Raw genomic sequence first — 13,259 nt, 5'->3', positions numbered from 1 at the left:
AGAGGCATATTCCTCTCCCATCCTCAACCAGACCTCACAGTGGTGACAGATGCGTCACTCCTGGGATGGGGCGGCCATCTAAGAGAGGCGGAGATCAGAGGCTTCTGGTCCCTGGTGGAGTCCAGGTTCCATATCAACCTGCTGGAGCTCCGGGCAATTCGTCTCGCACTGAAGGCTTTCCTTCCCTCTCTCAAAGGGAAGGTGGTGCAGGTGTTCACAGACAACTCCACCAAGAAAGGTGGGGTGGGTTCATGGACCCTATGTCAAGAGGCCCTTTGTCTCTGGACATGGCTGGAACATCAGGGCATGTCCCTGGTGGTTCAACTCCTGGCAGGTTCTCTGAACGCCAGGGCGGACTAACTTAGCTGCCGGTGCCAGGTGAATCACAAAACGGCGTCTTTACTCAGAGGTGGTGCAAGGTCTTTTTCAGACGTAGGGAGAGCCTTGGTTAGATCTGTTCGCCACCGAAGCGATCGCGCAATGTCAGCAATTCTCCACATTAGAATTTCCAAGGCGGCACTCGCTCTGCAACGCCTTTCGTCACGAGTGGAACTGTGACCGCCTGTACCACTTCTGCCCACAGTAAACATTACAGCAGTTCCAGTTCCTGAAGGAATTGTTTTGGACAGGGTATCTTATGATGTGTATGGCCCTACTGAATTATTGCAAATTCCTTATTTGTTTAAAATTTCCTTAAATTATATCATCACCTCTAGTACTTTCTCTGATGATTGGGACATGGAAGCTTTGCATAATTTGCTTGCAGTTCTATAGCAATCAGCTGCATTTTGTAATGATGAATTGTATGATGGTACATCTAATTACAGAGACATGTTCTGCTACCATCATTATGGTCACCATTTTTTGCACATAGCTAGTATCGTGCACGCTGTTTACAATTACACACAATGGGAACACTGTCCAACACTGCCAAAAGGTCATTCAAAAACATTTGCACAAAAGTATGCCTATTTTTCAGGTTTTGAAACATCAGACCCAGCCTCGTATTATTATAGGCTTCCACCTACTCCTTCAAAGAAAAATATGCTTACAAACACTAAGCGGATATGCTCAGCTTCCTTTATTTCCCAACTGTCTATACAGGGTTTTGCCCCTAAATCTATCTGGGGGACAAAAGATTGGCAGGTTCAGGCAACAGAGCCCTTATTTAGAGCATGCGTCACACCACATCAAATGATTTTGCTCAACAAACTTCATGTCTCGGGATAGCTAAAATAAAGGATTTGAACACAGCGTGTATGCCCGCATTCTCACGCTTCGAGAATTGGCAGCCCTTAACACACTATAAGTGAGGATACACTAGATACCATCATATGTAATGGTTTCTTTAATTCATTAGATCCCAATTGGAAGGGATGGTTGGTATGGCCTGTGGACACAAACGGATGTCAATCTAGCTTCCTGGGTAACACTGAAGGGTTTAGGATCAATAGGCCTGATCAACGATGTGTACAAACCAAACACTCAGGGTGGTGACGTCATATAGTCTTGGGAAGTTGTGCCTTGATTGGCTAAAAACCTCAACACTTTTCCAGGTGAAGCAACACTTGCCCCTTCTTTCTGATGACATGGATTTCAGGGATTTGTTTATTAGATCCCCGGAACCCACGTCATACGAATATACAAAGTGCTATGAAAGATTTCTCAACAGGAAGCTTCTGAGAGATTGCGCAAGATTGATAGGGTTAATTTAGAAAAGCCTTTGGCTGTGGTTGATAACGGTATGACTACATTATCATCCAGAATGTATTCACTGCGCAACATAGTGTCTTCCACAATTGACATAATACAGCAAGACATGTCTATGACAACATGGACAGTCACAATTAAAGTCAAGAGTAATACTGAGCTGGACGTTACAAACGTTACATTCTGGCCACGTGCTATGACGTTACATCAACAGTACAAATCTGTTTTCGGTATACGATCTAAGGGAAAGACAGATAGTAATGGCGCGCAGAGATGCAAAATATACCATGTTGCACATTGAAAAATTAGATCGATTACCTTTCACTGTGGCTGAGACAACATCCACTGACTATATAATCCATGTTACCATCACCCTACTGGTCATGAATTTCCAATTACAATATTGTGTCCAATACCAACAGATAGGCAGATAAGAAGCATAGGAGAAGGATATGTGCATGAATATTGAGAATTACCATTCATGTTTAGATGCAGAAATGGAGACACAGAAGTTTTTTTTAGTGGCTCCAGCTGTAAAGATGCTTTAAGCAGATCCTTAGTTTGAAACAACATTTCTCTCTACAGGGCATGCAACGCTTCAATAGCGAACTTGGCCTGTTATCTGAAGAGTTCCCCTGCTGGTTTGGTTAGCACCTTTCAGACGATTTTCGAAGTTATACCATCTTTCACACAGTCCGTGTTGGGAAGCATTTTTGAAGGACTCCAGCTTGTGGCGGGAATACTGATTTTATTTTTATCTACTTCGCTATGGACCCAGTTCAACTCTGAATGGAGACAGCACTGCTAGTGCTGCGTTGCCGTGAGCGCATGGAACACTGCTTTGGCACACCTCTGCTTCAAGAACTGAACGAGCATTGGTTCTTATCCTTAATGCCTGTTTGTCTTGACTGCATACAACCTGTCTTCCGCTGCCTGCTTTGCAGCCAAGAATACATCCTGGATATATTTCTCGGATCAGAATTGGATGCGCCACCAGACATTGAAGTACTGATGGACCCCTTAAAGGCCCATGCGTATTGCTGTTCCCAGCGTACTCCATTAATGATGAATGCATTCTTAGAGCCACCCTGGGATGCTTCAGATCCTGGTGATATGAAGAAAGGCTCTGCGGAAAACTTATGGGATACGATACCTCTCTGAGGCTGCTGTGGGAACTGGATGGAATCACCTTTTCTCCGTAAACATGTTACGAGGTGCACCTCTGGGAACGTCTGCGGTTGTGGGCAACAGTAATGTTGCGTCTACCACTCGGAAACACATAAACAATTGGCCTTTTCCGTGTGGGAACAATTTAGACTTTTTTTAAACAAATTGAACCAAAACAGCTTTCCTTTTTCTAGGCACCATGGCTTTCTGAGTGCTTGGGATCTCAAATGATATAATGACTTGAAGGCTTTTAACTAAATAGTTTAAAGGGAAGCTCACTTTTTAGATGCTTTTAAGAGTAGTTTTTAACATCTTTAAAATTGTCTGCTGGCTTTTGAGATAGCTTTTTAGATATCAACCTTTAGTATGAGGAGTGGGTGTTATATTCCTGAGTTAGGCCCATGTAGAAAGCAGCTTATTTCTTACATTGTCCGCACAAATAACATTTTCAGCTGTGACCTTTTGCACATATTTGTGTGCACGACAATATGGATTAGTTTCCCTGAAACTAAACTTGTTTGCACATCTAGCTTCACGCAACAACCTCACAACACCCTAAACATCATGCACAAGGTCTCATTTCGCATTATGTACAAATGCCATCTCTATCTTCATCGACAGGGCTATCTACATATCAATAACATTGCTCATCTATACGCATATCACAAGGCTGCTTTCTCTTATAAAAGATGACTATCCTGATAGATTATCAGAGGAGGCTCTTCCGCAAATAGAGAGGGTCCATGCATGGTGAGACTTCATCAGGCAGTGGTCTGACATCTCGTTTGGGGTGTCCAGTTCGTGACCAAGACGGGGTCCTTCGTTCTCTCCCACCAGGTAATGGGGTTGGATCGCCCCTTGGGCGGATTCTTGGCTCTACACCTACACACACTCTAGGTAAACTTAGAGTAGGATTTGCATAGTAGGAGTACATTCAATTACTGCCTTGTTTTATATGCCTGCATATATACATTGTTTTAGCTGCATGGTAGATCTATATCTACTATTCATGGTTTTGATGCTTGTAATCACTTTTATGTGCTTCATTGCAGCACATGTATTCTATACAAGAATAAGGTTGGTTCAATAAATATATTGAAAACGTCCCACTGTGTATTCTATGTGTACTTCTCTGAGAGCAAGTGAGCGCGAGTGACTGAGCGAAAGGTTCTGTACTGATTCCACAATCTCTGAGGGGTCAGGGTTGTCATGTTCAGTGGGTGCTAGAAACCATTCGCTTCTTGGTAGGTTAGGGGGTCTACAGGCCAACATATCCTGAGGGGTGTCCGGAATCAGTAGGAACTACACAATAGAACCAATCAACTTAAGAAGTTTACCAACACATGGTGTTACTTCGCCTTGATTAATTTTGCTCTTGGGAAGCAGTCACAGTTAGAAGAATCACAGTTGGCTAGTATTAATTCCCTGTTATTTTATTTTACTGTGGTCATATGTAGGCTGTTTTGAACTTTATCAGACTGAATTGTGCTGCCTTTGTTTGTTGCAAGTCTATCTCCACTCTGTATGCACTTTCATTTTAAGATTCTGCTGTATTTATTACCTATGTATGTGTCTCGATTTTTGATACTACAAATAAAAAATGAAATAAAAAAAGAGAAACGGGAACCTCCAAGAGAGAGATAAAGGGGCAAGGATTGCCTTGCAGTGAATTAAAGAGGCATGAGGTAGATTAAGACTACCCAGCCTTGATATTTGGTGTGCTGACATTTAGAAACACTGGCCGTGCTTCTGAGCAGTGCTTTGGGCACTGGCACTCAGTATTTTTCAAATTAGGCGCTTAATGAGGGTATTACTTTTCTATCCCATTATGGTGAACTCATGAGCTGGGTTCATTTGCCCAGGAAAGAAACTGTCCTTTTTAAAGGGTCACCTCAGATCTTTGCCTTACTCTGCCTCCCTTTGCTGAACCTGTTTTTGTTGACTCTTAGGACCCTGTGCACTTATTTCCTGATAAACAGTGGTAAGGTGCTTGTGCTCTCTCCTCAAAGAATGGTAAAATTAGACTACACCTAATTGACACAATAAATGTACTTATAAGGCCCTAGTAAATAGTACTACATGTACCCAGTGCATGTAAATTAAATGCTGCTAGTGGACTGTAGCAATCATTGTGCCACCCACTAAAGTAGCCATTGAAAACATGTCTTTAGCCTGCCAGTGAAGCCTGTGTGTGGTTTCTTAACTGCCATTTCGACCTGGCAAAATTTCTTTTTTTACTAGGCCTAAACCTTTCTTTTCAATGCCTAGAAGTGACCCCCTAAAGCAGGCCATAAAGGCTCATGGGTATAGAATTTAAAAAATAGAACATGTGTGTTTACCTTTTACAAGTCCTGACAGTGAAAAACTCCTGAAGTCGTTCTTCACTGTTGTAAGGCCTATCTCCCCCAATAGACTAACAGGATCCTAGCTCTTATTACAATTAATAAGTTCCATCTTTAGTTTGGGACCAGATGGAAATATACTGGTTACACTCAAATCAATTGTCATTTAAAATCCCCTTTAATGGTAAAGTTGGATTTAAGTTGCTACTCTGAAAATGGCAGAAAGTGGGCATTTTTCTGCCTAGACCAAATGTGGCTTTCTGCCTGTGTTCAGGGTGACATGGATGTAAATGGCACTCCCGATGTATTTGCGTATTGCTTCCAGACAGAAATAAACATTTGCAATGCAATAGGTGTTACATTACTGATAGTTGAGGTATTGGCATTGCAAATAATAATGTAACGTCAATAGCTCATACTTTCAGTAATGCGAGACCTAGTGCATTGCAAATGCTTGCGTAGTGAGCCAGGAACCAGCAACTCCAGTTCCTTGAGACCCACACAGGTGATTTGCCACACTTTATAAATCCTGATTGATTGACTTAACTGCTCCAATATTAAACCTCGTCTTAATGGCCAGGGGTAGATGCCGTGAAACAGCCCGTGGGAGGGATGGATGCTGCAAATGTTACTTAAAGCTTGCCTGCGCTGGACCTTCAAGTAAATAAAGTCGGAACCAGGTCTGCTAGGAACTTAATCTGTGCTCCATTCTATGCACATATCTCCTACAGACACACGTCCCCTCGGCTATCGTACTTCCATAGCACAATGGACACATATGGAGGAGAGACTAAGTAATGGTCTGAAGAATCTTGATCAGCACACCAGGCTGTATTTATGTTGTTGAGAAGGGTTCTTCTGACTACAAAACAGAGACATTTCGCTTATGTTGTACACAGAAACAGAGCACCCTGACTCATGCGTGTGTCACACTGCTGAGGCATCTCTTGACATCAGCAGGTTGTCTGAGTAACGTACCGCAATGAATACTTTGGCACAGCGACCATTCTGGTGGCGACAAAACTTTTATTTGGAGCAGAGGCACGAAGGTTATATACAGGGTAGGTTTCATGATGTTTTCCAGTATAGCACTTCTTTGTTACCTACAAACCACTCTGTTTTTAGAACACTGGTGTCATTATTCTTCTGCTCAGTCTAAAATATCTAGGAAAACATTTATAATATGGTGTTGCAACAAAGACTTTAGTGCTACACATGCGTTAATTGACACTAACAATGGTAGGTGGACAAGGCAAAAGTTACTGAAAAGTACTCTCTGATTTGATGGTATACTAGCAACCATGTCTTTTTCATATAGAACTGGCTCACTCTGAGGGTGTGATACCCCTGTGATGCAGGACTGTACGGGTACTCAATGGATTCAGTCACACAAGCCTATTATGGATGTGTCTTAAGGACGAGAATGTAAATTTTTGCTTTTCTATCCGATAGGAAAACCCGATTATATCCTCCATAGCACAAGAGGCAAAGCGAACACTAAAATCCAGTTTAAGCAAGCAACCTGTTTTTTTTCATTCCTTTCGGCAAAGGGGTGTCTGGTTGGTGTACACTTTCTCCTAGCTCCGCAGGATGACTTTCCTGCTGCGCTGTCAGTATACAAACAAGGCAGCCCTCATTTACAAGAGAAAGCAAAGCAAATGAGGCCACTACCTAAGCACAGGCATGTCTCCTAAAGTTCAGGAACATGCCCAGAAGGAGCACCTTCCTGCCCGGCCACAAAAGGGATTAAAAAAAAGGCTCGCTGAAACACAAACACTAGAAGAAAAGAGTCTATGGAAAAACAGCGCACAGGGTTTCGGACTCAAGGCACTGACAACGGAAGGGTGGGCGGGCTAGGACGGGGAGGGAGAAGGCACGGACAACCATGGGTAAACAAGGCACGACAACGAGAGGGAGGAGGGATAAAGAAGGCACCAAAGCACGTCGTACCTGCAGTAAGAGAAACTGAAGAAAATAGTGCTCACAGTCTAGATAACACGTGCGGTGTAACTCCCGAAGTAAAGGGGCCAATCGGCATGAGAGGTGACAAATGAAGAGGAGGCGGTACTAAGGAGGGACTAACAAGCCTATTTACGAATCCGAAACCAGCATTTAGGACAGACAATGACACAAACCAATGGCGAGTATGGGCGGAGAGTGGGCGGGGCTTCTATTCGCTACTCCACCACAAGTCTCTCAGAGCAGCGCTTTGCGCTAGACTAGGCTCGACCTAAAAAGAGGCAAAAGTGTGCAGCTAGAAGGTCTTCCTGACAGGATGGCTGGGGAGGCGCTACACCCTGCACTGATTGCATGTCAAAGGGCTTTGCCTGCAGCACACATAATGCAACCTGACACTAGGTCTGCCCTTGCCTTTGTCACCCTAGACAGTTTGAAGCCAAACCCAGGGGAAGGGGAAGAGCTGACCAGAATTAGTTTAGGTGGTAGGTCAGGAAATTACCCCACACAAAAGTTGGCACCAGGTATAAATGTGGCAGGTTCAGTAGCTTTCATCAGAACACTCCTGGACCTGTGGAAGAGTCAGAAAAAGGAATGCGCTGCTGTCTGAGGAAGAGGTACTCCTGTGCTGACTGAAGAAGGATTGGGCCTGCTTGCCTTGAACTCACCCATTAAAGTAGCCTTTTAAAACATGTCTCATGCCTGCTCCCGGAACCTGTGTGTTGCTTTAAACTGCCATTTCGACCTGACAAAATAAATCTTTTTGCCAGGCCTAAACCTTCCTTTTTATTACCTATATGTTACCCCTAAGACAAGTCCTAAAGGCTCGTGGGGCTGAGTGCATGGTATTTAAAAAGTAGGACATGTTTAAGTTTCACATGCCCTGACATTCAAAAACTCCTAAAGTCGTTCTTCACTTTTGTAAGGCCTATCTCTCCCATTGACTAACACAATTCTAGCCCTTATTACACTTAAGGGCTTTCTTCAATTTAGGACCATATCGGGAAATGCTGGTTACACTAAAATGAATTCTAATTTAAAATCTTCTTTAGTGGTAGAGTTGTATTTTAAGTTGCTACTCTCGAAATGCCACTTTTAGAAAGTTGGCATTTTTCTGATGAGACCAAATGTGGCTCTCTGCCTATTTCTGGGGTCACAGGACTGTGAAAGGCTCACCTGGGATATGTTTTGTATTGCTTCTAGGCAGTGAGACAGAAGAGACATAAGTATGGAGGGAGAGATTCTTCCTGATAGGACGCTGTGGGAGGCGCTGTACCCTGCATTGATTATAGGTCAAAGGGCTCTGCCTGAAGAACACACAAAGTAACCTGACACCAGGCCTGCCCTTCCTTTGTCCCCCTAGACAGTCTGAAGCATAGCTGCCAAGGTTTCAGATTACTCATGGGTGACATTTTCATAATTTCAGTGTTATTATGAGTGACATTCAATGACCATGGGTGACACTTTATCGCGAGCAAAATCAAGCAATGAAGACAAGGGAAACATATATAAATATCGGAAATTACACCCATTTCAGCAAGGTGAAACTCTAAAGTCTTAAAACTTCTGCAAAGCACCAGAAATAACAAGCATTTGCAATGAAACAGGTCTCGCATTTGCGAGAGTTTAAGCTATTGGCATTGTAAATGACAATGCCTTTTATTGATCTGTTTAAAAATAAAAGGCATTGTTATTTACAATGCCACTTGCCAAATTCTGGCAAATGCGGGACCTTTTGCATTGCAAATGCTTGTTTTCATTGCTGGGGAAGTCGAAGGCTGATGGGGGCACAGGGGGGAAAGAGCTTTTTACTTCAGTTGAGGGAAGGTTTTTCCTGCTCCTTACATGGTGCTGTATGCAGACGGACCGGCTGGGGCAAGGCTTGTCAACTGCGTTCGACTCATGGTCTGGTTTATCAGATCCAGAATGGATAATTCCGGGACCAGAGAAACCCCAAACCTTAAGTGTATTGACTACCCGAGCAGACGGGTCCTTACCTGCAGCTCGTAGGAACAGCAGCATCTGAACGGGTTGGAGATGTGTCTGACTGCATATTAAAAAACAAAAATGAGACAAAGCTGAAGGTCGCTTAGGTTACTCCGCCAGAGGACCAGGGTTAAGACGGAGCAAGGATCCAAGTGGCCTGGAGGTGGATGAATAGCAGGGAGCGGGGCTGGCCTCGGTGTAGGGCACATTGTCTTTAAGTGGAGGTCGGAGCTGCGGCTTCTGTCTGCAGGTCTGCCCCCTCCTTCTCCCCGGGCCAGGGTGGAGGAATGACAGGGGCCGTGATTCATCACTGGCCTATGACAGCTGCAAACTGCATTACCCCTCACCCGACCCCCATGCAAAGCTGCGTGGCTGAGGTGCTTACAAGGTGCCTTCAGACGTCTCTCTTCACAGGTTGCAGCGAGGTAGCCCGAGAATGGGGCCCCCTCTGCAGGGATCCCTCACCTCCTGCGCCCTCCCGTCGGACTCTTTTCAGCGCTTACCTCTTCAACGCTCAGCGCACTGTGTTTTATTGTGATGCCTTGTGTGCCCCGTATGCCCATCCAGATGTCTTTGGGTGTTCTGCATGCGTGTTTGTATTATCTCAGTGTCTCTAAATGTAACTTTATGCGTTCTTCTTTATGACGTCCATCCGGTCTATGTTTGCACGAGAAATACTTCGAACACGTCACTAAAACAAATATGCACATAATTGTACGGTAGGTAAACGGTGAGGAAGAGGAAGGGGGTGGGGAAATCATTATACCAGCCCTGCACGTGTTTGAATTTATAAAGTGCCAGATACGACATCACACAGCAGAAACCATGCTGGAGCGGCCGGAAAACACAAGCAGTGCCTCGCTTTCATGTTTTTTAGATAATCTAATTGCTTCGGGTTAGAGACGCACTCATTGTGACACTGTATTTTATCAGAGTCAGATGATAAAAATAAAATGCATACATCCTTCTTATCGACAGCAACTGTTTCAGATAATTTCCTCTCCTGTTAAACAGTCCAGGTCAGTCACAGGCAAATCCTGGTGAGTTACAGTGCCGACCCGCCCACCGCCTCGTGAGAAGGGAGAAGTGAAGATACGCAGCGCGCATGACGAGAAACAGACGACTAAAAGATCCAGTCCAGGTGGGCGGGGCCTAAAGGAGACAGGGCAGTCACCAAAAAGCCTCTCTTTCTATCGGAGGCCAGCGTTTACCATAAAGGATGACGCAGGCCAATCGAAAGGATGGGCAGAGCTTCTACCCCACTTCCGAAAGCAACCCGACGACCATAGATCTTGCAGCGAGCACAGCGCATGTTCTGCGACCCTAGGCGAGACCTAGAAAGGCACTAACCTAGTGCCCTTATATAGGGGTGCTGCCTGGAGGCTGTGCGTCGCTTCAGCCGGGCCCCAGGTTCTGGGGTTTTGAGGGAAGTGGGAGGTGTGCACAGCTGCCAAGTTAGCAGATTGTTTATGTGTGATATTAACATGGTTTCAATGTACTTATAAGTGACATTCAAATGCCAAATGTGTGACTCTTGAAGTGACACTTTCTTGAGAGTCAAACCAAACGATGAAGTCCATGGAAAGAGATAAATTACACCCTTTTGAAACTGGTGGAAGACCCCTGAAATGTAAGGTCACTAACTTAGTGCCCTTATTTTACAGTACTGACTTGCATGTTTACAGTGCTTTTGCTTGCAGGTTGGGACCTCTTAGCACTCTAGATAAATAAAAGTTGCCTATTCAACACCTGCATCACACAGGAATAAATTCTATAGGTCTCTGATTATACACACATTTGCGGTTATTGTATTAACTAATTGAGGTATTATAACAAAAACGAGTGCATTTTCCTTCATTGTTATTTTATATGTAATTACCTTTGCATACTTTATATATAGTTTGAAATTAGTTGTTTTATTTAAAATACTTAATATTTTTGCACATTTTGCTTCAGCCTGTCTGTTACACAGTTTTGATATTACCACTTGCATATGCACTGTGTTTACAGCTGCAGGATGGTACTTTGTAGCACTATATATATTTACAAGTCAGTATTTCCCACTGCGCCAACCAGGACTACATTCTTTGTCTCTTGTTACCCACCCAGACATCTATAGTGATTGTATTACCTAACAAGGCTTCATAACATAAAAAGAGCATTTTCCACTTGTGACGTTACTTGAATTTCAGCTGTGCGTTGGTATTTTATATGCTGTTCCAAAATTTGAAAGAACAATATAAATAGTGAAAAATGGTTAGGATCTAAAATTCCATATCCGTAAATTGGCCCTGCCAGCACTCCAAACTTGAGACACTGCCCACCTTGCGCTCTGCTGCCAGACTCACCTATGTCAACCCGAGGTTACTGAAGAGTACCATCAGACTGGGGTTGTGCTGTTGACTGCTGGTATGCACAACTAACTGCAGCAGGCCGTTTCCTCGCCCTGGGCAGCATCTCATTCGCTGTGGCTGTGTTGTCACGGTCACACTTGTGTGTTTGCTGGCATTAATTCATGGCAATTGAGGGCAGGCCGGCCTGCGCTGGCATGTCTAAGTGAGAGCTTATTCCTAGACTGGGGGACTGGCCGGAGAGAAGGTCAATTACCACACCTAACTACACTGGAGAAAAGAGCCTGCTTCAACTGACAAGTCCGCCAACAGCACGACCACCTGCTGCTGCACCAGACTACACACAAAGAACAGAAACTTACAAGAGCTTTCATATGATTTGCTTAGGCGGTGTCAGCAATCACAGACTGTGTTCTCCATTTATAAACTTCTATAAGAACATTTTGAGGGGGAAAGCTGTATTGAGCAGAAAAGAAAAGAAAGGTGCCCAGTCGCCTGCTGGATGTATAATCGTCTGCCTTATACAGGAGGGCTCAAAGAATGTTCAATTCAGTTTCATCTTAAATCTTTGGGACTAATAGCTGTACCAAGAGCCAGGAATATAGCCTCTTGTTTACCCACCAGACCAGGGAGCCCAGGCCCTGGCCCTGTCCAAGGGAGCGTTCTTGCTTGTCGAACCTTCTTTCGTAACTTGGGAGAGTGCAAAAGATGCAGAGGAAACTGTCTGCTTGGAAGAGAACCAACATGCCAGTGATTATTAGACATTTCTTCTGCCAGCCAGTGAGAAACGTATTCCCTGTGTGGGGAGAGTGAAAAAGACCCTGCACACTATAGGAGTCGGAGATGAGTTAGAAGAGAATCAGAAGGAACCTGTTGCAACTGAGCAGTTTGCTGTGGACCTAACTGGGTGTTATTCAGAGCCTTCACTCAAGTTGAACCTTTGGCCAGGTGCCTAAAAATACTTTTTTTGAAACTTTGGATGCTTCTGGAGAACAAAGACGAAATTGCTGAAATATTCCTTTTTACTTACTTTTTACATTTTCTTATCTTTGGAGGACTGGTCCAGGTGTCTAGGCTGCCCAAACAAATACACACAGCTCTGCTGGGTATATTTTTTAGATTTGTGCTGCACTGAGCGTTTCGGCCATGAAACTTGAGGGCACCGTGGGGCTGAAAATGCAGAAGTGTCTATCCCCGTATTGACCAAAATTCCCTGTCTCATCCTGCTGAGGATCTTAAACCTTCAGAAAAAGTTTGTAGGTAAATCTTTCAATCTAGGCGAACCAGCAACTCTTGTTCCAATCATGTTCAGCTGCCCGTGGTAGCGTAATCTGTCTCTGACAAATGTTCCGTCCTTCACCAGGTCACGCTTTCTCAGCTTGTTCAGTAGCTCAGTCATGTGGTCACATGGTTTCCTCACGCACATAACTTCACCCGCCCACCACGTAGTCAAGTTATTAATTATGTGATAATGTATTTTTCATTGTTTACCACCCACCATAGCCCTAATTCATATTTAACGTGTCCGCCTAGCATAACTTAAGCAGAAAACAGCATTATTTGTGAGTTTAAAGCATCACACACTATGCGTTTTACGAATTACACATGCAGCCTTGCCATGCAAAACCCTTTAATCCATTCTAAACACAAGATTATTACATTTCCTGTTACTTTACACATTAGTTCTGATTAGTTCATGCATATCCGCAAAGCAAGCTTCCCACGTGTAGTGTTGTTGTGCACATTA

The 13,259-nt window shown here is 44.0% G+C and overlaps 1 protein-coding gene across 2 annotated transcripts in view; it reads left to right on the top strand.

The window, feature by feature from the left end:
- The window catches only part of ARHGEF6 (Rac/Cdc42 guanine nucleotide exchange factor 6), a 712,936-nt gene that overhangs the window by 667,148 nt on the left and 32,529 nt on the right, over positions 1-13,259 (top strand). The gene's annotated exons all lie outside the window — the stretch shown is intronic.

This window comes from Triturus cristatus, chromosome 5_2, assembly GCF_964204655.1.
Source record: "Triturus cristatus chromosome 5_2, aTriCri1.1, whole genome shotgun sequence".
NCBI classification, from domain to species: Eukaryota; Metazoa; Chordata; class Amphibia; order Caudata; family Salamandridae; genus Triturus; species Triturus cristatus.
Note: the sequence above shows the minus strand (reverse complement) of the source record. Positions and strands in the feature narration are given on the sequence as shown.